The 21,967-nt window shown below is 37.7% G+C and overlaps 1 protein-coding gene across 3 annotated transcripts in view; it reads left to right on the plus strand.

Moving 5' to 3' along the window:
• HOATZ (HOATZ cilia and flagella associated protein) overlaps positions 1 to 21,967 on the plus strand; it is a 39,275-nt gene that overhangs the window by 9,060 nt on the left and 8,248 nt on the right. The gene's annotated exons all lie outside the window — the stretch shown is intronic.

Below are 21,967 nucleotides of genomic sequence, written 5' to 3' on the forward strand. Positions count from 1 at the left end.
CTTAAAATAACCTGATGATGATTATTCCCACTTAATCAAACAAGGCTTAAATGATCTTCCAAAGTTCGCACAACTGGAAAGTGGCTGAGTCTATATTGAAAGCCTGTATCCTAATTCCAAAGCCCATGAGTCTCATTTTGTTGTACTGATTGATGGCCACACTATTGTTCAAGTATGCTGCTGAAGATTCTAAAATTCAAAACTGTGGTATGAATACAAGTGTGAGAAACAGTGTTTCCAGCCCTGTGGAACGGTACACTCTCTTCAACCTGCAGTGCCCTTTTGTGTGTCTTCCTAAAACGCCGTCCCGCATTTACCTTCAAGTTTCAACTCAAATACAACTTCTCTCTGAAGCCTTCCCAGAGGTGACCTGGACACTACAGAATGAATAGCTCCCTTCTCTGTGCTCCCAGAGCAAGTCATGATCTGTGTTATAGCTGCATGTGGATGTTTCTGTCTCTCCTGCTGGATTCCAGGCACCATAGTGTCGTGGACTTCGGAGACAACCTGGGTTTGGACGTCTGACTCTGCCACTTACTATCTCAATGACCTTGAGAAGCCTACTTAACCCCTGTAAGGCTCAGCTTCCTCAGACGGAGAAGCAGCAGTGATAAAAATATCCCCCTCATCCAGCTGGTATAAGACATGTAAAACACCTGGCCATCGTTTGCTCTCAACAAAGGCCAGTTCTCTTTTCCTCCATGAGGGCAGAAGTCATTTCCTATGTGCTTGACCCTGGTACTCATCTACCTATTGAAACTCAATAACTATTTGTTGATAGAATAAATAATTGCATAATTGAGTTAACGAATGAATGGACATATGCTCTATACAGTGATAATGTCATTTTGGTTAGCCTTTTGCACATGTATACACCTGACAAATTTTTCCAGGCTGACAGTTTTTGTAAGAATATTCTCCAAAGCTAGTCTATTTGCAAGTCTACTTTAGGATCAATTTAGCACATGCCCTCGCTTCTCAGTTTTGCTTTTACCTCATGGGTCTATATATGATGGGAGGAAATGTGACTCCTTGTAATTACTAAAACTTAGACTCTATTTTTGGATGACATTGTTTTTTTAGGATTGTAGTACTCTCTCTACATTGCCGCCACCACAATTCTAGAATTTTCAGCTTGATGGCAGAAAATAAATGGGTTCTATTTAACACTAGTTAAATAGAACATTTATAATGATCTATTTAATTTGCAGATCTTCTACATATTTTGAACATATACATTTGTAAGTAAATTCCTGGTATAATTTTCATTCTAAAATGGTAAAAAATATTCCCCATCAAGTCACTTAAAGTTTTTTTTTCTTTCACAGTCTCCTTAAAATTAAGGAAAATCTAAAAATTTATCTCTCTCTCTCCTAAAAATACCTTTATAGCTTTTCTCCCCAACTGATATTGATTGATTTTTTTCAGTTGTTGAACTTTTAAAAAATTTTAATGTTATCCTCCATCTTGGAATATCTTCCAGATACACATTATAAATACTTTGGTTAGTAGAAAAAATGCTATTAATCACAAGTACTATTTCTGTGATGGATAGCCATGGCAGAAAATCAAGAACAATTTGAGTCCATCAAGATTAAATGGCTTACTCTGTCCATAAAGGAAACCTTATAGTTCTGTACTGGCCCATTATTCTTCCTTTGAGAGTTCTAAAGTAGTCTGAAAACATTATAATAAATGAATAGTCAGCTAATTCTTTGAAATCATAAAACTAATTTGCTTTTTAGTTTTGCCACCTTTAAAAAAGCTCTTTACCTGATTATCTCTTTATGAAAATGATTATAAATAATTCATTTTCTGGGAGGGGAAGTAAAGATCAGAGCAGTACTTTAAGGCATGTATATAGACAACATATTCATAAACATCCATCAGGAATCAGAGTTTAATGTGAGTAAATATAAACTAAAGGTTTTTAGAAGGAAAAGATCCCATCTGCGAATCAGCAATAAAGATATGCTCTTTATCAGGCTTCCCTGGTGGCTCAGACAGTAAAGAGTGTGCCTCCAATGCAGGAGACCTGGGTTCAATCCCTGGGTCAGGAAGATCCCCTGAAGAAAGAAATGGCAACCCTCTCCAATATTCTCACCTGGAGAACTCCATGGACAAAGGAGCCTGGTGGGCTATAGTCCATAGGGTTGCAGAATCGGACATGACTGAGCAACTAACATTTTATCAGGAATGGGGTTTAAATCTGTTCAGTCTCACAACCTGTACAACCAATGCTAACTATGGGGTAAGTCTTCCTCAAAAGTCAATTTGCAGGCTTCTCTGGTGGCTCAGTGGTAAAGAATCTGCCTGCCAAGGCAGGAGACACAGGTTCAGTTCCTGATCCAGGAAAATCCCACACGTCATGGAGCAACTAAGCCTCTGCACCACAACTACTGAGTCTGTGCGCTAGAGCCTGGGAGCCACAAGTACTGAAGCCTGCGTACCCTAGAGCCTGTACAGCCACAGGAAAAGCCACTGCAGTGGAAAGCCCGCCCAGCAGCAGAGACCCAGCACAGCCTAAAATAAATACATAAATTTTAATATTTTTTAAGAAAAAAGAAATTCCTATTTCTTAAACAAAAAAAGTCAGCTTGCTATATGACACTTCAGTGAACCAGAAGCAAATCATTCTATGATGAGATCATGCTTAGAAGAAGAATCTAAGAAATTTCACAAAGATGCATTTTTAGATACCAAATCACAAAAGTGGAAACATTTAACATTATCCTCCATTATCTTATACTTTTAAGGGACGCACAGAATCACTGTTAATCAGTTTTGTAGAGCCAAACCAAAGATGTAAGGAATTTCCTCAGTGTCATTGCCCAGGATGTCCAGTTAAAAGAAAATCCTTTTTGGTATCAAATTGCCCAGGAATGGCTACCCAGACAAATCAAAATTTTCTCAGTCTCAGTGTTACCTGGCTTTGTTTTAATTTTGCTTTCCTGCCCTTCAGTTCAGTTCAGTCACTCCGTCGTGTCTGACTCTTTGCAACCCCATGAATTGCAGCACGCCAGGCCTCCCTGTCCATCACCAACTCCTGGAGTTCACTCAAACTCATGTGCATTGAGTTGGTGATGCCATCCAGCCATCTTATCCTCTGTCGTCCCCTTCTCCTCCTGCCCCCAATCCCTCCCAGCATCAGAGTCTTTTCCAATTAGTCAACTCTTCGCATGAGGTGGCCAAAGTATTGGAGTTTCAGCCTCAGCATCAGTTCTTCCAATGAACACCCCAGACTAGTCTCCTTCAGGATGGACTGGTTGGATCTCCTTGCAGTCCAAAGGACTCTCAAGAGTCTTCTCCAACACCGCAGTTCAAAAGCATCAATTCTTTGGCTCTCAGCTTTCTTCACAGTCCAACTCTCACATCCATACATGACCACTGGAAAAACCATGGCCTTGACTAGACAGACCTTTGTGCCCTTATGTAGTATTAAAATTCCTTTTCCTCCATTAGGAAGTGGTGGGTTTCTCCTTCACCAACAAGATACTTATTTAAATTCTTGTTGTTGCAAATTTGTCAAAGGATTCAAGTGGAAGAATAATAAAAACAGACTGTGTATTCACCGTAGCAAGCAAATATTTTGGTAGCAAATGATAATTAAAAGATTGCATAAATATGAATTACTCTTTTATATCCTCTGTTGTACCACTTTGTCTTCAAACATTATTCAGTCTTGGGAAACATTTAAGGTTGACAGATAAGGTTTCCCTCTTAATCTTCTTTAGTAACATCTACAGTCCACCAAAGGCTTCCCAGGTGGTGCTAGTGGCAAAGAACCTGCCTGCCTGCCAATGCAGGAGACAGACACAGGTTTGATCCCTGAGTTGAGAAGATCCCCTGGAGGAGGGCATGGCAGTCCACTCCAGTATTCTTGCCTGGAGAATCCCATGGATGAGGAGCCTGGTGGGCTACAGTTCCACAGGGTCACAAAGAATCAGACACAACTAAAGGGACTTAACACACTACACACACACACACACACACACACACACACACACACGCAGTCCAGCAAAAGATGCCTGGGGTGAGAAATGATATTTGAGATCAAATAGTTGATGAATTCATTACCCCAGACAGACCTATCCCCAGAGTTGGATAGGGTCATGCCCCAAATGCATCTCATCTTTTTTTCCAAAGATCTGTATATCTTTTCTTCTGTATATATTCACTTTAAGAACAAAATAAAAGCATTTTAAGCCCTATAGTACAATTAGGCAAGGACCCATACTATTGCCTGGTAAAACATGATTAAATGAAACTATTGAACACAGAACAAAGCAAAGAAGGTCATGTATTTTTAAAAATTAAGTCAGAACTATTTGATTCCAGCTACATGAAGCCTTATTGTTCAAATTAGTAAACACCTTATAAGCAGTGAAAGTGAAGTCACTCAGTCGTGTCCAACTCTTTGCAACCCTGTGGACTGTAGCCTACCATGCTGCTCTGTCCATTGCATTTTGCAGGCAAGAGTACTGGAGTGGGTTGCCATTTCCTTCTCCAGAGGATCTTTCTGACCCAGGGATAGAACCCGGGTCTCCTGCATTATAGGCAGACGCTTTACCATCTGAGCCACCAGTAGGGTTAATCAAATAGAATTTTTTGAAGAACTGGGTAATTCTGTGGATCAGGTCACTCAGAAAATAATCACAACATACCTGAAATCAAAACCATAGTCTACCTTTTCCCTTTGCCTCTGCCAAAGGCAAGATAAAAAGAGCTGTAGGTAAAATATGTTGGAGCCAGATAAGAAAGTTTAAATTTTTCTGTATCTATATTTACTTCCTCATTTTATCATTTTCTGTGCTAAGGTGTTTTAGTCCCAGGAGGTATGGTCACGCATACTCTCAGAGCCTGATACAGCCGTTTGCCTATTTGGCTTCTGAGATTTTGCAGCTTCCCAAGCCACTGTGTTGGTGATGTAGTCAATCCTTCTTATTCACGATTCCATATTTGCAAATTCACTTACTATGCAACAGTTTATTTGTAACCCCAAAATCAATACTAGTAGCATCTTTATGGCCATTGGAGGTAATTCACAAAGCAGTGAAAATTTTGAGTTGCCCAACACACATGTTTCTAGCTGAAGCTAAACAAGACAATGTTCTGCCTTCTTGTTTCATCTCATACTGTAAATAGGTGTCCTTTTTGCAGTTTATTAAGTGCCATGTTTTTCACTTTTTTAAATGATTTCACTGATTTAAATAGCCTCCAATGCTGAAGGACTGCGTTATGTTCCTAAGTGCAAGAAGGTTGTGACGTGCCTTACAGAAAAAATACATGCTTTAGATAAGCTTGAATCAGATATGAGTTACAAGTGCTATTAGCTATGAGTTCAATGTTGGTGAATCAACAAGCTATTTTAAATAAGGTGTCTGTAAAGAGAAACACATAAAACAAAGTTGTATATTGATGAAATGTGGTGAAACATTTCACATTGCTGAAATGTTGAGATCAAAGGCAGGCAGGAGCCTAGAAGACATGGTCACCTCTGTGCTGAGTCGACAGTTTCTTCTGCTTGGAAATTCCTTTCTCCGATTTCTCCCTTTAGCCAATGCCTACTTGTATTTAAAAACACTTCAAAAATAATCACAAGCAAGTCTTTCCTTACACTCGCTATTCCCCAAGTTGATACAAATGCCCTTTCCTTTGTGCTTCCCTCAACCCTGTACATTCCCTGGTCATAGTTCCTGACACATAGTAGTATGGTGGAGTTGAGCTGTTTCTCCTGCGGGCTCTAAATTCCTTAAGGAAAAAGATCATGACTTCCTTGACTTTATAACCACAGGAACTGACAAATATAAGAACATCTCCTAACCTACCAAATAAATGCTTATGAGTGAACAAATAGATTATTTAACTTGTCTGAACCAGACACGTGCATGATAGCCCAGTTCCTTGAGCTAGATAGCTTATGAGGTATTCATTTCATCAGAGGATGGCCCAAAATAGAATTGACCAAGACTCAGAGCCTCACAGGCTCAGAAATACTAAATAAACATGTAGGCAGTTGCAAAAAAGGATGTCCAAGCAATAGACAAGAGTGGAAATAGTCTGTAAGCCACAGAATAAAGTCACAGTCAATGAGCATTATCTGTTCTCTGAAGGAACTGACACGAGGAAAAGGCAGTAGATAAACATTTAAGGTCCTGGTGCCAACAGCATGTAAGAGAAACCTTGATATGGGAATTAGAATGCAGCATCAAGACTAGAAAATAAGTCAAGGCCACTGTCCCCAACTGTCTGAGGGCAAAGATACAAGACAAAAACATGGGACACGACAATATATACTAGAACTTTGATACAGAGATAGACTTGGCTATAAAAATAGAAAGCAAATTCCTAGAAGCATGTATCTTTCACCCAAACTCCCATCACATTCCTAAACGTTTGTGTCATTCCCTACTGCCGTACCCAGATAGCTACTTTAGAGCCATCGCTGTATGAGACAAACAAATTCACCTAACTATAGTAATTCTTTCTTACAAAACCAAAAAAATATTTTTCAAAAGTCAGTTTACCAACAATTGATTTTATTGTTGAGATAAAAATCTGTTAAATAACTTTTTAAGAAAGGCAGTGGCATATTTTCATTGTAGCACTAATTCAGTAATTTATTTCAAAAAACTTACAATTTATCTAAACTTTGAAACTTGTATTATAAAGGATAAATTTTTAGAACAATGAATAAGTAAAAACATAAAGAAAAAAGAACATATAAAATACATTTAAAAGGTAATAGGAAATAGTAGGGAATTCCCTGGCAGCCCTGTAGTTAGGACTTTACATTTTCATTGCTGTGGCCCAGTTGAAGAACTGAGATGCTGCAAGCCACATGGTACTGCCAAAAGAAAAAAAAAAGAAAAAAAACACTGTTGGCTATAAGTGTTCCAAACAGATATGTTGTAGTTGTTGGTGTAGCTATAGACATTAGTCTTTATGTGTGAAGTTGAATTGGACATTATATGCATCTCGATTCATACATTAATACAGGTGAGGGCCATCCAGTGAAATGTGGGGTCATGCGGCCAAGCTGAAATTTACAGAATGTTTGCCAAAAGCAGCTGAAAACTTTGTACCCTTATAAAAAGATGTCGGCAAGGTAAGGGTCAAAACTTAAGAGGCAGTGTACAGCTCAGGCATGAAAGGTCAGACAAAGCTATCAACAGGAGGATGAGTTCCAGAGTCAAAAGGTAGGAGAATCCAATTTGGAAAAGATAGGAGAATGCAATTTGGAAAAAATTGCACAAGATTTGACAAATATTTGTTGAGAATCTATGTTAGTCTGGCATTGTGCTAGACACAGGAGTACAATGATGAACACCAACAAAAAAACAAGCATGAAAGTTACAAACTCTGCCCTTTTCTGAAACTTATCATCTAATCAATGAGAGAAATACTTGTGAAAGAATTACGTGTGATGTTAGGAGAACATCTAATCAGGCAGTATTGATCCAATCAATGGAGTCAGGGAGAATTTCTGCAAAGATTCAGCTGAGATTTGAAGGAAGAATGGGCTTTAATTAGGCCAGAGATGGGGTGGAGGGAACATTAAGGGAACATTCTGGACAGCAGAAACAACTTAGTGCCTGTCTAAAGCTGAATGGCCAGTGTGGTGATGGAAAACTTAGGCCACAGTACTTAAACAATAAGAAGCCATTGTAGGGTTTTAATTTGGGAGAGGATAATAACAGATTTATTTGAAAAAATTCAGGAGAATAGGTTGAAAGTGGCCAGAAGTAAGGAAACCAGAGTGAAGGCTAGTGCAATCATTCAGTTGGGAGGTTATGATAGCTTGGATTAGGAAAAAGTAGATTGATTTAAGAGATATACTTAGGAAGAAAAATAATTAGGACTTGAATTGTATATTGAATATGGACAGTCAGGCATAGCAAGGTATAAAAGATAGTATCATGGTATCCTGGCTTGCAGAACATGATAGATGGTGCCATTCAATGAAACAAGGAACATTAAAGATCAGGTTGTTGGGGTTTTGCAGGGATGGGGAAAGGGTTGTGGTTTAGTCGTTAAGTCATATCTGACTCTTTGTGACCCCATGGACTGCAGCACACCAGGCTTCCCTGTCCTTCACTATCTCCAGGAGTTTGCTCAAATTCTTGTTCTTTGAGTCAGTGATGCTATGTAACCATCTCATCCTCTGCCACCCTCTTCTTTTGCTTTCAATCTTTCTCAGCAACAGGGTCTTTTCCAATGAGTTGGCGGTTCACATCAGGTAGCCAAAGTATTGGAGCTTCAGCTTTAGCATTAATCCTTCCAATGAATATTCAGGATTAATTTCCTGTAGGATTGACTGTTTGATCTCCTTGCAGACCAAGGTACTCTCAAGAGTCTTCTCCAGCTCCACAGTTTGAAAGCATCAGTTCTTTGGCACTCAGCTTCTTTATGGTCCAAATCACGCATCTATTCATGACTACTGGAGAAACCATTTCTTTGACTATACAGACCTTAGTTGGCAAAGTGATGTCTCTGTCTTTTAATATGTTATCTATATTTGTCATAGCTTTCCTTCCAGGGAGCAAATGACTTTTAATTTCATGTCTGTAGTCACTGTCCACAGTGATTTTGGAGCCCAAGATAATAAATTCTATCACTGTTTCTACTTTTCCCCCTTCTATTTACCATGAAGTGATAGGACCAGATGCCATGATCTTAGTTTTCAAATGTTGAGTTTTAAGCCAGTGATTTCACTTTTCCTCTTTCACTCTCATCAAGAGGTTCTTTAGTTCCTCTTCACTTTCTGCCCTTACAGTGGTATCATCTGCATATCTGAGGTTGTTAATATTTCCCCTGGCAATCTGGATTCCAGCTTGTGATTCATCCAGCCCAGCATTTCTCATGATGTACTCTGCATAGAAGTTAAATAAGCAGGGTAACAATATGCAGCCTTGATGTACTCCTTTCCTAATTTTTAACCAGTCCATTGTTCCATGCCTGATTCTGACTATTACTTCTTGACCTGCATACACATTTCTCAAGAGACAGATAAGGTGGCTTGGTATTCCCATCACTTTAAGTAAAGTTAAAAAATAAAATAAAATTAAAAAAAAAAAAAAGAATTTTCCACAGCTTGTGATCCACATAGTCAAAGACTTTAGCATGGACAATGAAGCAGAAGTAGGTGTTTTTCTGGAATTCTCTTGCTTTTTCTATGCATCAACTAATGTTGGGCATTTGATCTCTAGTTACTCTGGCACTTCTAAACTAGCTTATACATCTGAAAGTTCTTGGTTCACTTACTACCAAAACTTAGTTTGAAGGATTTTAAGCATAACCTTGCTAGCATGTGAAATGACAGCAATTGTATAGTAGTTGGAACCTTCTTTGGCATCGCCCTTCTTTGGGATAGGAATGAAAACTGACCTTTTCCAGTCCTGTGGCCAAGCTGAGTTTTCCAAATTTGGTGGCATATTGAGTACAGCTCTCTAACAGCATCATCTTTTAGGATTTGAAACAGTTCAACTGGAATTTTGTTACTTCCACTAGGTTTGTTTGTAGTAATGCTTCCTAAGGCCCACTTAACCTCATACTCCAGAATGTCTGGCTCTAGGTCCATGACCATACCATCATCATTATCCAGGTCATTAAGACCGTATTTGTATAGTTCTTCTCTGTGTCCTTGCCACCTCTTCGTATCTCTTGTTTCTGTTAGGTTATCATCATTTCTATCCCTTATCGTGCCCATCCTTACATGAAATGTTCCGTTGATATCTCCAGTTTTCTTGAAGACATCGTTAGTCTTTCCCACTCTATTGTTTTCTTCTATTTCTTTGCATCGTTTATTTAAGAAGGCCTTCTTATCTCTCCTTGCCATTCTCTGGAACCCTGTACTCAGTTGGGTATATCTTTCCTTTTCTCCTCTGCCTTTCACTTCTCTTTTTTTCTCAGCTATTGTAAAGCCTCCTCAGGAAACTACTTTGCCTTCTTGCATTTCTCTTTCTTCAGGATGGTTCTGGTCACCACATCCTGTACAGTGTTATGAACTTCTGTCCATAGTTCTTCAGACACTGTCTACCAGATCTAATCCCTTGAATCTATTCATCACCTCCACTGTATAATCAAAAGGGATTTTATTTAGGTCATATCTAGTGGCCTAGTGGTTTTTCCTATTTTCTTCTATTTAAGCCTGAATTTTGCAAGAAAGAGCTCATGATCTGAGCCACAGTCAGCTCCTGGTCTTGTTTTTGCTGACTGTACAGAGCTTCTCCATCTTCAGCTGCAAAGAATATAATCAATCTGATTCAGTATTGACCATCTGGTGATGTCCATGTATAGAGTTGTCTCTTGTATTGTTGGAAGAGGATGTTTGCTATAAATGTGTTTTCTTGTCAAAACTCTGGTAGCCTTAGCTCTGCTTTATTTTGCACTCCAAAGACAAACTTGCCTGTTCCTCCAGGTATCTCTTGACTTCCTACTTTTGCATTCCAATCCCCAATGATGAAAAGGACGTCCCTTTTTGGTGTTAGTTCTAGAAGATCTTCTAGGTCTTCATAAAATCATTCAGCTTCTTCAGCATCAGTTATTGGGGTATAGACTTGGATTGCAGTGATGTTGAATGGTTTGCCTTGGAAAAGAACCAAAATCATTTTGTCATTTTTGAGATTACGTCCAAGTACTGCATTTCAGACTCTTCTGTTGACTATGAGAGCTACTCTATTTCTTCTAAGGGATTCTTACCCACAGTAGTAGATATAATGGTCACCTGAATTAAATTCACCCATTCTCATTTGCATTTTAGTTCACTGGTTCCTAAAATGTTGATGTTCACACTTGCCATCTCCTCCTTGACCACATCCAGTTTACCTTGCTTCACAGACCTAACATTCCAGGTTCCTATGCAATATTGTTCTTTACAGCACTGAGCTTTACTTTCACCACCAGCCACATCCACAACTGAGTGTCATTTCCCGTTTGGACTTATCCTCTTCATTCTTTCTGGAGCTGTTACTAATTGCCCTCTGTTCTTCTCTAGTAGCACATGGGACGCCTTCTGACCTGGGGGCTCATCTTCTGGTGTCATATCTTTTTGCCTTTTCATACTGTTCATGGAGTTCTGGAGGCAAAAGTACTGGAGCAGTTTGCCATTCCCCCTTCTAGTGGACCACATTTTGTCAGAACTCTCCACCATGACCTGTCAGTCTTGGGTGGCCCTTCACAGCATGGCTCAAAGCTTCACTGAGTTACGAAAGTCCATTCAGTTTAGACTCATGGAGTTTGAGGTGCCTTTGAGATAAGCAATGATAAGTCTATCTGAGTGTCAAATAGGCCTGTAAATATGTGAGCTACAGAAGTATGGGCCAGAGATGAGATAGAATCATCTAGATGGGGAATCCCCCACCTGCTCCTTGTTAGAACATAGTGGACAGGACAGACATACCTGAATGATGAGGTCAGTCCCATTCATCCATTCATCGTATCTGTATAACCAGCAACATGATAAAAACCTTGAAGATTCAGTAGTTATTTGTTTGCTAAGGATGAGTCTTGGTGATTATTGTGGACCCAGTCAGCAATAATATATAATTCAATCACATATAGAAGTATCTTTAAAATTGTTGTTGCTGTTTAGTTGTTAATTCGTGCTCTACTCTTTGCAACCCCAATAACTGTAGCCCGCCAGGTTCCTCTGTTCATGGGATTTCCCAGGCAAGAATATTGGAATGGGTTGCCATTTCCTTCTCCAGGGGATCTTCCCAACCCAGGGATCAAACCAGAGCCTCCTGCATTGGCAGGCGGATTCTTTACTGATGAGCAACCAGGGAAGCCCGTAGAAGAGAGGTTTCCCTGACCAGGAATCGAGCCTGGGCTGCAGTGGTGAGAGCACTGAATCCTACCACTAGACCACCAAGGAACGTCAGGTTGTCGTTAATATATCTTTACTTTACTGCATTTTAAGGGCTTCCCTGATAGCTCAATTGGTAAAGAATCTGCCTGCAATGCAGGAGACCCTGGTTCAATTCCCGGATCAGGGATTTGCTGGAGGAGGGATAGGCTACCCACTCCAGTATTCTTGGGCTTCCCTTATGGCTCAGCTGGTAAAGAATCCTCCTGCAATGTGAAGTTTGATCCCTAGGTTGGGAAGATCACCTGGAGAAGGGAAAGGCTACCCACTCCAGTATTCTGGCCTAGAGAATTCCATGGACTGTATAGTCCATTGGGTCGCAAGGAGTCAGACAGGACTGAGCCACTTTCACTTATTGAATTTAAAAATGTAATATTCATTTTATGATCATAGTTTCCTCAACATTAAGATTCAAGTCTCACTTATTGCTTTTTAAAAAAAAATAAGTGCCTTTTAAAGCAATATTAAAGCAGTTTTTCACTTTGCTGTACACGTGAAACTAACATTACAAATCAACTATACTCCAATAAAAATCTTTTAAAATAGAAATAAAAAATAAAATAAGCTGGGGAAATTTTTTAAAAATAAATAAAGCAGTTTTAAAAATCATTTATGCTTATTTTTTCCTGCATTTGTTTCGTGTGACACTTAAAACAAGAGCTATGCTCTTCAGGTAATTACTATTGGTTTTCCATTAAAATATATATAACAAAATTAAGAAAAAATATGTAACAGAACCAAGAAAATACACATTTTCCTTCTTTAAAACAGATAAATTCATATTTTACCAAAATCTACATTTAAGAAAAATTGTGTTGACTCCTTTTTATGTAATGACTGATATGTTTTTCTCATTTTAGCAAGCCATTATTTTTCAAATGAAAATTATATATGCCAGAGCTGGGAATTGAGCCAGGATCAGGCAATTTCCAGGAGGTATGAAAAGGTGCTTAGACATGCATTTTTTTCCTACAAGTCAGCATTCTTCCTCCCTCCAATTAATAATCGTCTAGCACCTTCCATCCACTCCCATAGATGACTGCCTTTAGGTCTACCTTCTAAATATCAGATTAAAGCTGGAGAAAGCCTTTTCACTGATTATTCAGGCTATCTTTTAAAGTGCATGGTAGACAATTTAAGGTCCAACATTTCTGTATCTTATTATAGTAGATGTAAATTTACTGTATGAAATTTGGAGAATCTACATAGCAGGTTTCACTTAATAGACATAAGGGATGGTAGTAAAATAATAGTTGAAGCATTTTGTTATCAAAATTAAGAGGCACATACTGCCTTTTGGAATCAAGCCCAAGTGTGACACATCAGTTCAGTTCAGTTCAGTTCAGTCGCTCAGTCGTGTCCGACTCTTTGTGACCCCATGAATTGCAGCACGCCAGGCCTCCCTGTCCATCACCAACTCCCAGAGTTCACCCAGACTCACGACCATTGAGTCAGTGATGCCATCCAGCCATCTCATCCTCTGTCATCCCCTTCTCCTCTTGCCCCCAATCCCTCCCAGCATTAGAGTCTTTTCCAATGAGTCAACTCTTCCCATGAGGTGGCCAAAGTACTGGAGTTTCAGCTTTAGCATCATTCCTTCCAAAGAAATCCCAGGGCTGATCTCCTTCAGAGTGGACTGGTTGGAACTCCTTGCAGTCCAAGGGACTCTCAAGAGTCTTCTCCAACACCACAGTTCAAAAGCATCAATTCTTCGGCGTTCAGCCTTCTTCACAGTCCAACTCTCACATCCATACATGACTACTGGAAAAACCATAGCCTTGACTAGATGAACCTTTGTTGGCAAAGTAATGTCTCTGCTTTTTAATATGCTATCTAGGTTGGTCATAACTTTCCTTCCAAGGAGTAAGCGTCTTTTAATTTCATGGCTGCAGTCACCATCTGCAGTGATTTTGGAGCCCCCCAAAATAAAGTCTGCCACTGTTTCCACTGTTTCCCCATCTATTTCCCATGAAGTGATGGGACCAGATGCCATGATCTTCGTTTTCTGAATGTTGAGCTTTAAGCCCACTTTTTCACTCTCCACTTTCACTTTAGTTTTACCTTAAACCAATAGTAATTTTAACCTTCCTTAAATTGCATTTTGTAACAGAATAGAAATGGAACCTATTCAAGATTAAGACCATGTAGACTAAGAACTAAGATTCCCTAGTGATCCCTTTGGGCATTTAACTTGAAATTCTTGGCATAGAAATAAAAATTAAATTCTAGAGCTGCAAGAAAAAATTTTGATAATGTTCTCTAATCTCTGTAAAACCACAGAACCTTGGTTCTGCTTAGATAGTATTCTAAAACTGGAATGTAATTCTCCTTGTATACTTAACTTATATCAAAAGTCCTATCATAAATATTTGCATGCATGCTCACTCAGTCATGTCTCACTCTTTTTGACCCCATGGATATAGCCCACCAGGCTCATGTCCATGGGATTATCCTAGCAAGAATACTGGAGTGGGTTGCCATTTTCTCCACCAGGGGATCTTACTGATCCTGGGATCAAACCTGAGTCTCCTGCTTGACAGGTGGATTCTTTACCACTGAGCCAGCTGGGAAGGCTTATCATAACTATTTAAAGTACATTAAATAAAATGTTAGAAAATTCATCAGTTTATAAGTACCCGTACAGTTCAACTATTCTTTCCCTTGGACCACTTTTTGCAAAGTGCTACATGATCCTATAAAATAAGTAAATTAGCTTTTTATTGGAATATAATTGTTTTACAATGTTGTATTAACTTCTGCTGTATAATGAAGTGAATCAGCCATATTCATACATAAATCCCCTCCCTCTTGAGCCTCCCTTCCACCCCTCCCATCCCATCTCTCTAAGTCATCAGAGAGCGCTGAGCTGAGCTCCCTGTGCTGTATAGCAGCTTCCCACTAGCTACCTATTTTACACATGACAGTGTCTATATGTCAATCCCAATCTCCCAGTTCGAGTCACTCTTTCCTTCCCCTCCTGTGTCCACATATCCATTCTCTGTATCTGCATCTCTATTTCTGCCTTGAAAATAGGTTCATCGGTACCATTTTTCTAAACTCCACATATATGCACTAACATACAATATTTTTCTCTTTCTGACTTACTTTGCTCTGTATGACAGACTCTAGATCCATCCACATCTCTTCAAATGATCCTATTTCACTCCTTTTAGTGGCTGAGTAATATTCCATTGTATATTTGTACCACATCTTCTTTATTCATTCACCTGTCATTGGACATTTAGATTGTTTCTATGTCCTGGTTATTGTAAACAGTGCTGCAATGAACATTGGGGTACATGTGTCCTTTTGAGTTATGATTTTCTCAGAGTATATGCCCAGTAGTGGGATTGCTGGGTCATATGGTAGTTCAATGTTTAGTTTTTTGAAAAATCCCACCATTGGTGGGATTGTATGTAGCAAACAGTATGGAGTAAGACACCTTTGATCAAGCAGACCTCACTCTGGATTAGCTCCCCTGCTGTGTATTCTCATAGCCCACATTTTCCACTAGAATGTAAATTGTTCTGTGAGAGCAGACTGTATTTGTCTCCTTCACCATGGTTAATCCTAATTAATTCTTCATTTTCATAATCAAGATTGATTAAAGAAACCCTTCTGTTACTGCATGTGTGTGTGTGTGTAAATGTACCACAGTCTCTAGTGTGTGTTTTAAGTATTAATATTTCAGCAAAAGAAGCCTGGAGGCAAACAACTGAGAATGAGTTTGAATCCTTTGCTCTGACAGTTACTAGTTACCTAATTAATTAATTACCTAATTTGAACTGAGGTGTTGGAGAAGACTCTTGAAAGTCCCTTGGACTGCAAGGAGATCCAACCAGTCCATTCTGAAGGAGATCAGCCCTGGGATTTCTTTGGAAGGAATGATGCTAAAGCTGAAACTCCAGTACTTTGGCCACCTCATGCGAAGAGTTGACTCATTGGAAAAGACTCTGATGCTGGGAGGGATTGGGGGCAGGAGGAGAAGGGGACAACAGAGGATGAGATGGCTGGATGGCATCACCGACTTGATGGACATGAGTCTGAGTGAACTCCGGGAGTTGGTGATGGACAGGGAGGCCTGGCGTGCTGTGATTCATGGGGTTGTAAAGAGCCGGAGACGACTGAGCAACTGAACTGAACTGAACTGAACTGAATTAATTAGTTAAGTGACCCTGAGAAAAGTTGTTAATTTTTATGTTGATTGAGTTCCTTCTCTCTGTTAAAAGATAGTAATACCATCTACTTCAAGATTTAGATGAATTACATAAAGCCTGACATCCAGTAGGTGCCCAATGAAAGTTTGTTTTTATCTTTTCTGCTTCCCCTCTTTTTTAAACCCGTAATTAAAAAATAAAATTTTAGGAGGTACAAAATAAGCTTTAGTATTAAGTGAAATGGTTTGACCAAAGTGGTAAATCTCAGAAGATGAAGAGTAGATTATGAAAGGCATGGTCACCCAGGTATCCACATCCTAATTAAAAGACACAGTCAAGATTGACCTGCTCATACTGTTCAAGAGAGCCTCATGTATTTCTCTTAATCCTGTCTTTATTTATAATCTGCAAAAGGACAAATTACCACCAAAGATATATTTTGAAATTTCAATATGGAGCAAACTGTGTGGGCAAAGTTAATTTAAATATCACAGATAAATAAAATATAATTAAATTTATCTTAATGCCTCTCTCTACAAATACAGATTAAGAGGTAAATGTAATGATAATTCTGAAGGTCTGGATCAGTGGTTCTCAATCAGAACCCTGTCAAAAGCCAAGTAAGAAAAGAATATTACTATATTCCAACTATATACACCCTTTGCAACAGTTCTTGGAAACCTAGAAAGAGACTCTAGTGTAGAAGAAAAAGCCAAGGCTATTAGAAATGGTCGGCAGTACAGCAAGCAGACCCAACTCAATCCAAGGCAAACCCAAATTATCAGCTAAATATTGACTAAAATAATTACTTGAAATGGTAACTATGACCTTAATATGCATATGTACTATAGGTTTAATTGGGTTGTTTTGTTTTTGAGTAAATAAGGCTTTTTTACCTTGAAATAATTTGGTAATTTTTTTTAATTTTATTTTATTTAACTTTACAATATTGTATTGGTTTTGCCATATATCAAAATGAATCTGCCACAGGTATACATGTGTTCCCCATCCTGAACCCTCCTTCCTCCTCCCTCCCCATACCATCCCTCTGGGTCGTCCCAGTGCACCAGCCCCAAGCATCCAGTATCGTGCATCGAACCTGGACTGGTGACTCGTTTCATATATGATATTATACATGTTTCAATGCCATTCTCCCAAATCATCCTAGAATTGAAAGAGACATGTGTACCCCAATGTTTATCGCAGCACTGTTTATAATAGCCAGGACATGGAAGCAACCTAGATGTCCATCAGCAGATGAATGGATAAGAAAGCTGTGGTACATATACACAATGGAGTATTACTCAGCCATTAAAAAGAATACATTTGAATCAGTTCTAATGAGGTGGATGAAACTGGAGCCTATTATACAGAGTGAAGTACACCAGAAAGAAAAACACCAATACAGTATACTAACGCATATATATGGAATTTAGAAAGATGGTAACAATAACCCTGTATACGAGACAGCAAAAGAGACACTGATATATAGAACAGTCTTTTAGACTCTGTGGGAGAGGGAGAGGGTGGGATGATTTGGGTAATTTTTTTTTAATCATGCATTTCATCTACATTTTCAAATTTATTGATATAAGGATTCACAGTGGTTTTAATCATCTTTGTAATCTCTGCTGTAGCTCTAGTTATTACTGCTTTTCATTTCTAATCATTCATATCTTTTTTTGTCAGTAATTATACCAAAGGATTATCTGTTTTAATAGTCTTTTCTAAAAACAACATTTGGTTTTATTATCCTCTGTAAAGTATTTTTGTTTCCTATGTTATCAGTTCTTGATTTTAATTATTTCTCCCTTCAGTTTTGAATTAGTTCTTATTTTCATTCTAACTTCCTTCCCTTCTCACTTTGTTTCTTAATTTTCTACCTTATCTCTTTTCTAATACTAGTATTTACAGTTGTAAATATTCCTCAAAGTACTATTTTAGCTACAACTCACAAGCTATATAGGGTTTTCATTATTACTCCATTTTAAGTATTTTTAAATTTTTATTTCGATTTATAATTTGTCTCATGAATTATTTAAAAGTATGCCTTTTAATTTCCAAATCTATGAAGTCTTATCTGTTTTTTATTTCTAACTTAGTAATATTGAGGTCAGAAACATAGTTCCTGTCTTCTGCTAAGTAAATTTAAACAGAGCTATCTTTATGTCAAGGTCCTCAGCGTGACGCCATTCAACTATCCCACCTATGTACCTCTATTCCCCAAAACACACATCTTGACCCTGTCAGGCCAGGGTTATTAAGAAACTTTATGCTCATTCCAGCCTCCGTGTCTCCATTTATTTTTAATCGGGTGAACTGATATCCTCTTTTCATCAGTGAGTGTGTTTTTTGTATCATGATCATTAAGCTGCTTCCCTAGTTGCCTTTCTCCCTTTGATGTATTATTTTTAAATCCTTAGATTGTTTATTTTGGAGCTCCCTTAGGGTTCTTCTAAAATTTTTACATGTTTTAAAGTTTTAAACTTATGTTAAGATTTTAGAGTCAGCAATGGATTTATATAAATATAATTTTCCTCTATGTCTTTTTTTTCACATACTTTGATGTTTGTGTCATATTGCATTGATAGTCAATGGAAAGAATAAGTGTTTTTTTAAATCTGTATTTGAGTGAATATATTTCCCCCAGTGCTTCCTAAGCCTATTTTCTTCATGTTTTTTCCTTTTCCGACTATCTGCTCCTTTCACCAGAGAATAGTAATATTTTTGAGAACTAACTACATAACATATACACACTAAGTTCTTTACTCACATTCTTATTTAATCATCAGAAAAGCTCTGTCTGAGAAGCATTATAATTACCCTTATTGCAGATGAGGAAACTGAAGCAGAAACCTGTAAGTGACTTTTTCAAGGTCACACAGTTAAAATATAGTAAAGACAGTTTGAACCTGGACCCATATGACGATGTAGCCAAAGTGCTTAAGTACTACCCCACACTGATTTCAAGAGTTTCTGGATTCTCTAAGCATTGGGATGGTTGCCAGGTAACTAAGCAAAGAGCATATTGAATTGGAACCAGTTCAGTACTCTCCTAAGATATTCTTAAGATTAAATTCAGTAATTAGACTCTTACACAATGATAGTCTAGAGAAAATTTCTTTTGGTAATGTAGATAGGTAATCAGTGAGATAAGCACTGCCATATGCTATCTTTGATGAATGTTTCAGTCAAAATGTTTAAGCATAGTAAAAGGAAGAAATGCATTCTTCATATGAGAACAAGTTCTTGAGAAGAAAGGATTTTTCTTTTAGAGTTTAGTGCTTATTAAGATCTTCTTTATAACTGAAATTTAACTAAGAAGCAAGTTTATAATATACTGGAGACTTTGTAACAGTGGGATTTCTACTGCATAAAAGACAAGTAATACCTTAGATGTCCCTTCTTGTTTCTCCCTTCTTCCTTCCAGCACTATTCACTAACTCACCTGAGGTTCAATCATCAGGAATCTTTCATGCCTGTACACAGAAGGCGGTACACCTCCTTCCCCTCTTTTTCCCACTTTTCACATTTTAAAAGCATTGAAAAATGTTTTTCCATACTAATAATAGCTGCCATTTAATAAATATCCACTATATGCCATGCATTGTTAAGCAATGTTTGATTATCTCCAGTTATCACACCTTTCCTTACAGATAAGAAATCAATACCCAGAGAAATGGTTCTTTGATTTACCCAAAGTCACAAACCTCTAACCAAATGGGATAGTGATTATAGTTAGAAGGATGATTAGTTAAGATATTAAAATCACACAGAATTGGGATTCACACCCAAATGTGTTTGGCAACTAATATATGTTGCCACCCAAACTGTTTGGCTCTGAAAAGCCAAAAATAGGAACTCAGCAACTTAATTCTTGAAGTGACACTAAAATTCATTAACCTTCTATGAGATATTAAATTTATATATTGTCAAATCCTAATTTCCTAAAATTTACTTTTTATTCTGTACTTTATTTTCTCAGGAGTAGTATATAAATATAAGTAATATAACTAAACTTTAGATTATAAGAAAACATCCAGTATTAAAATATTATGAATATAAGATATAAAGTCCTGGGGATGTAATATACAACATTATGGCTATAGTTAAAAAAAATACTGTATTGATGTATTTGAAAGTTGCTAAGTGAGTCAATCTAAAAGCTTTCATCAAAAGGAAAAAATTTGTAATTATATAAGTGATGGATAGTAACTAAACTTATGTGGTAATCATATCACAATATATATGTCAAGTAATTCTGCTGTACACCTTGAACTTATACAGTGTTGTATGTCAGTTATATTGCAACAAACCTGAAAAAAAGAAAAAAGATTGTAAATATAAATTCTGACCCCCTCATGCTATCATTTTAAGAATTAATAAATTAAATGATTTAAAAGCCTTATAAAATTCCATTTATGAGCACAACAAAAGCACTGTGGTTAGAAATGAGAATTCTTTTGTTATGAAATTAACAAGTAAATTATTTATTCCAACTAATACGGTAAACTGTAAGAATTTTCTCTTACCACTGAATTTATTTAATTATCCTGGCTGAGAGTTCTTAGAGTAGTTGGAAATGTTTTTGTTCTGATGACACAGTTGCCTACAATAGTTTTGTTATTTATTCCCAGGAAACGTATCCAGGAAGCAAAAATCAAATCATATTTGAAAACTTTGTTTCTGGTGCATATTATATTATAAAACTGATTAGATATTAAAATCTATTATAATTAAAAAGGACATGAAATCAAAATTTAAATGAATGAATTTTACCTTACTATTATTTAGAATCTTATAACTAAATATTTGACCGTTTATACTAGAAGCATTATGACAATATATTAATATCTTGCCTGTGACTAACCAATATTTTCTATTACACAGAAAATAATCATATTAGTTTTGTTTATAGGGGATTTTAAGAACTAAACTTCCTACTGTTTAATTTCAATCTCTAAGACTTTTTTTTTGCTTAGACTAGTAATTGTGTATTAGACAATGTAATGGTTTCATTCATTCATATTTCATGACTCAATCAATTCAGCAGAAATTCATTGAGTATCATTGACAAGGCACTGCTAAGCTTGAAGGAAGGATAAAAGGATGAGTAAGACTTTGAAAGAGACATGGTAGCAGCTATGAGATAAAGCAGGCAAAGTAAGATCAATACTGTAATAAAATTATAAAGTGCTATGTAATCACAGTATGGGAGCATTTAATTCCCACTGATTACATGTGTAATGGAAAAGTTAGAAAAGAAAGTTAATATTGAATGTGCTCAGTCATTCAGTCATGTCTGACTCTTTTCAGCCCCCTGGAATGTAGCCTGCCAGGCTCCTCTGTCCATGGAATTTTCCAGGCAAGAATACTGGAGTGGTGTATCATTTCCTACTCCAGGGGATCTTCCTGACCCAGGGATCGAACCCACATCTCTCACCTCCCCTGCATTGGCCAGTGGATTCTTTATCACTAGTGCCACCTAATACCTACATTGAAAGTATCCCAGGTCTTTTTCTATAAATGCTATTTTATTCAATCCTTAGCAAATTGACAGACACTTTTAAATTATCTTAGTTTGTCAGAAACAGACTCACAGGCTTAGAAAATAAAACTTATGGTTACCAAAGGGGAAAGGTGTTTGGGAATGACATATGCACACTTAAAATAGATAACTAGCAAGGGCTTCCCAGGTGGCGCAGTGGTAAAGGACGAGGGAGATGAGGGTTCAATCCCTGAATGGGGATGATCCCCTGGAGGAAATGGCACCCCACTCCAGTATTCTTGCCTGGGAAATCCCACGGACAGAGGAGCCTGGTGGGCTGCAGTCCATAGGGTCTCAAAGAGTGGGACACAACTGAGCGACTAAGCATGTTAAGTGTGCAAGCAAGGGAATAGATAATAGCACAGGGATAATAGATAATAGCACAGTGCTCAATAT

This window comes from Bos indicus, chromosome 15, assembly GCF_029378745.1.
Source record: "Bos indicus isolate NIAB-ARS_2022 breed Sahiwal x Tharparkar chromosome 15, NIAB-ARS_B.indTharparkar_mat_pri_1.0, whole genome shotgun sequence".
NCBI classification, from domain to species: Eukaryota; Metazoa; Chordata; class Mammalia; order Artiodactyla; family Bovidae; genus Bos; species Bos indicus.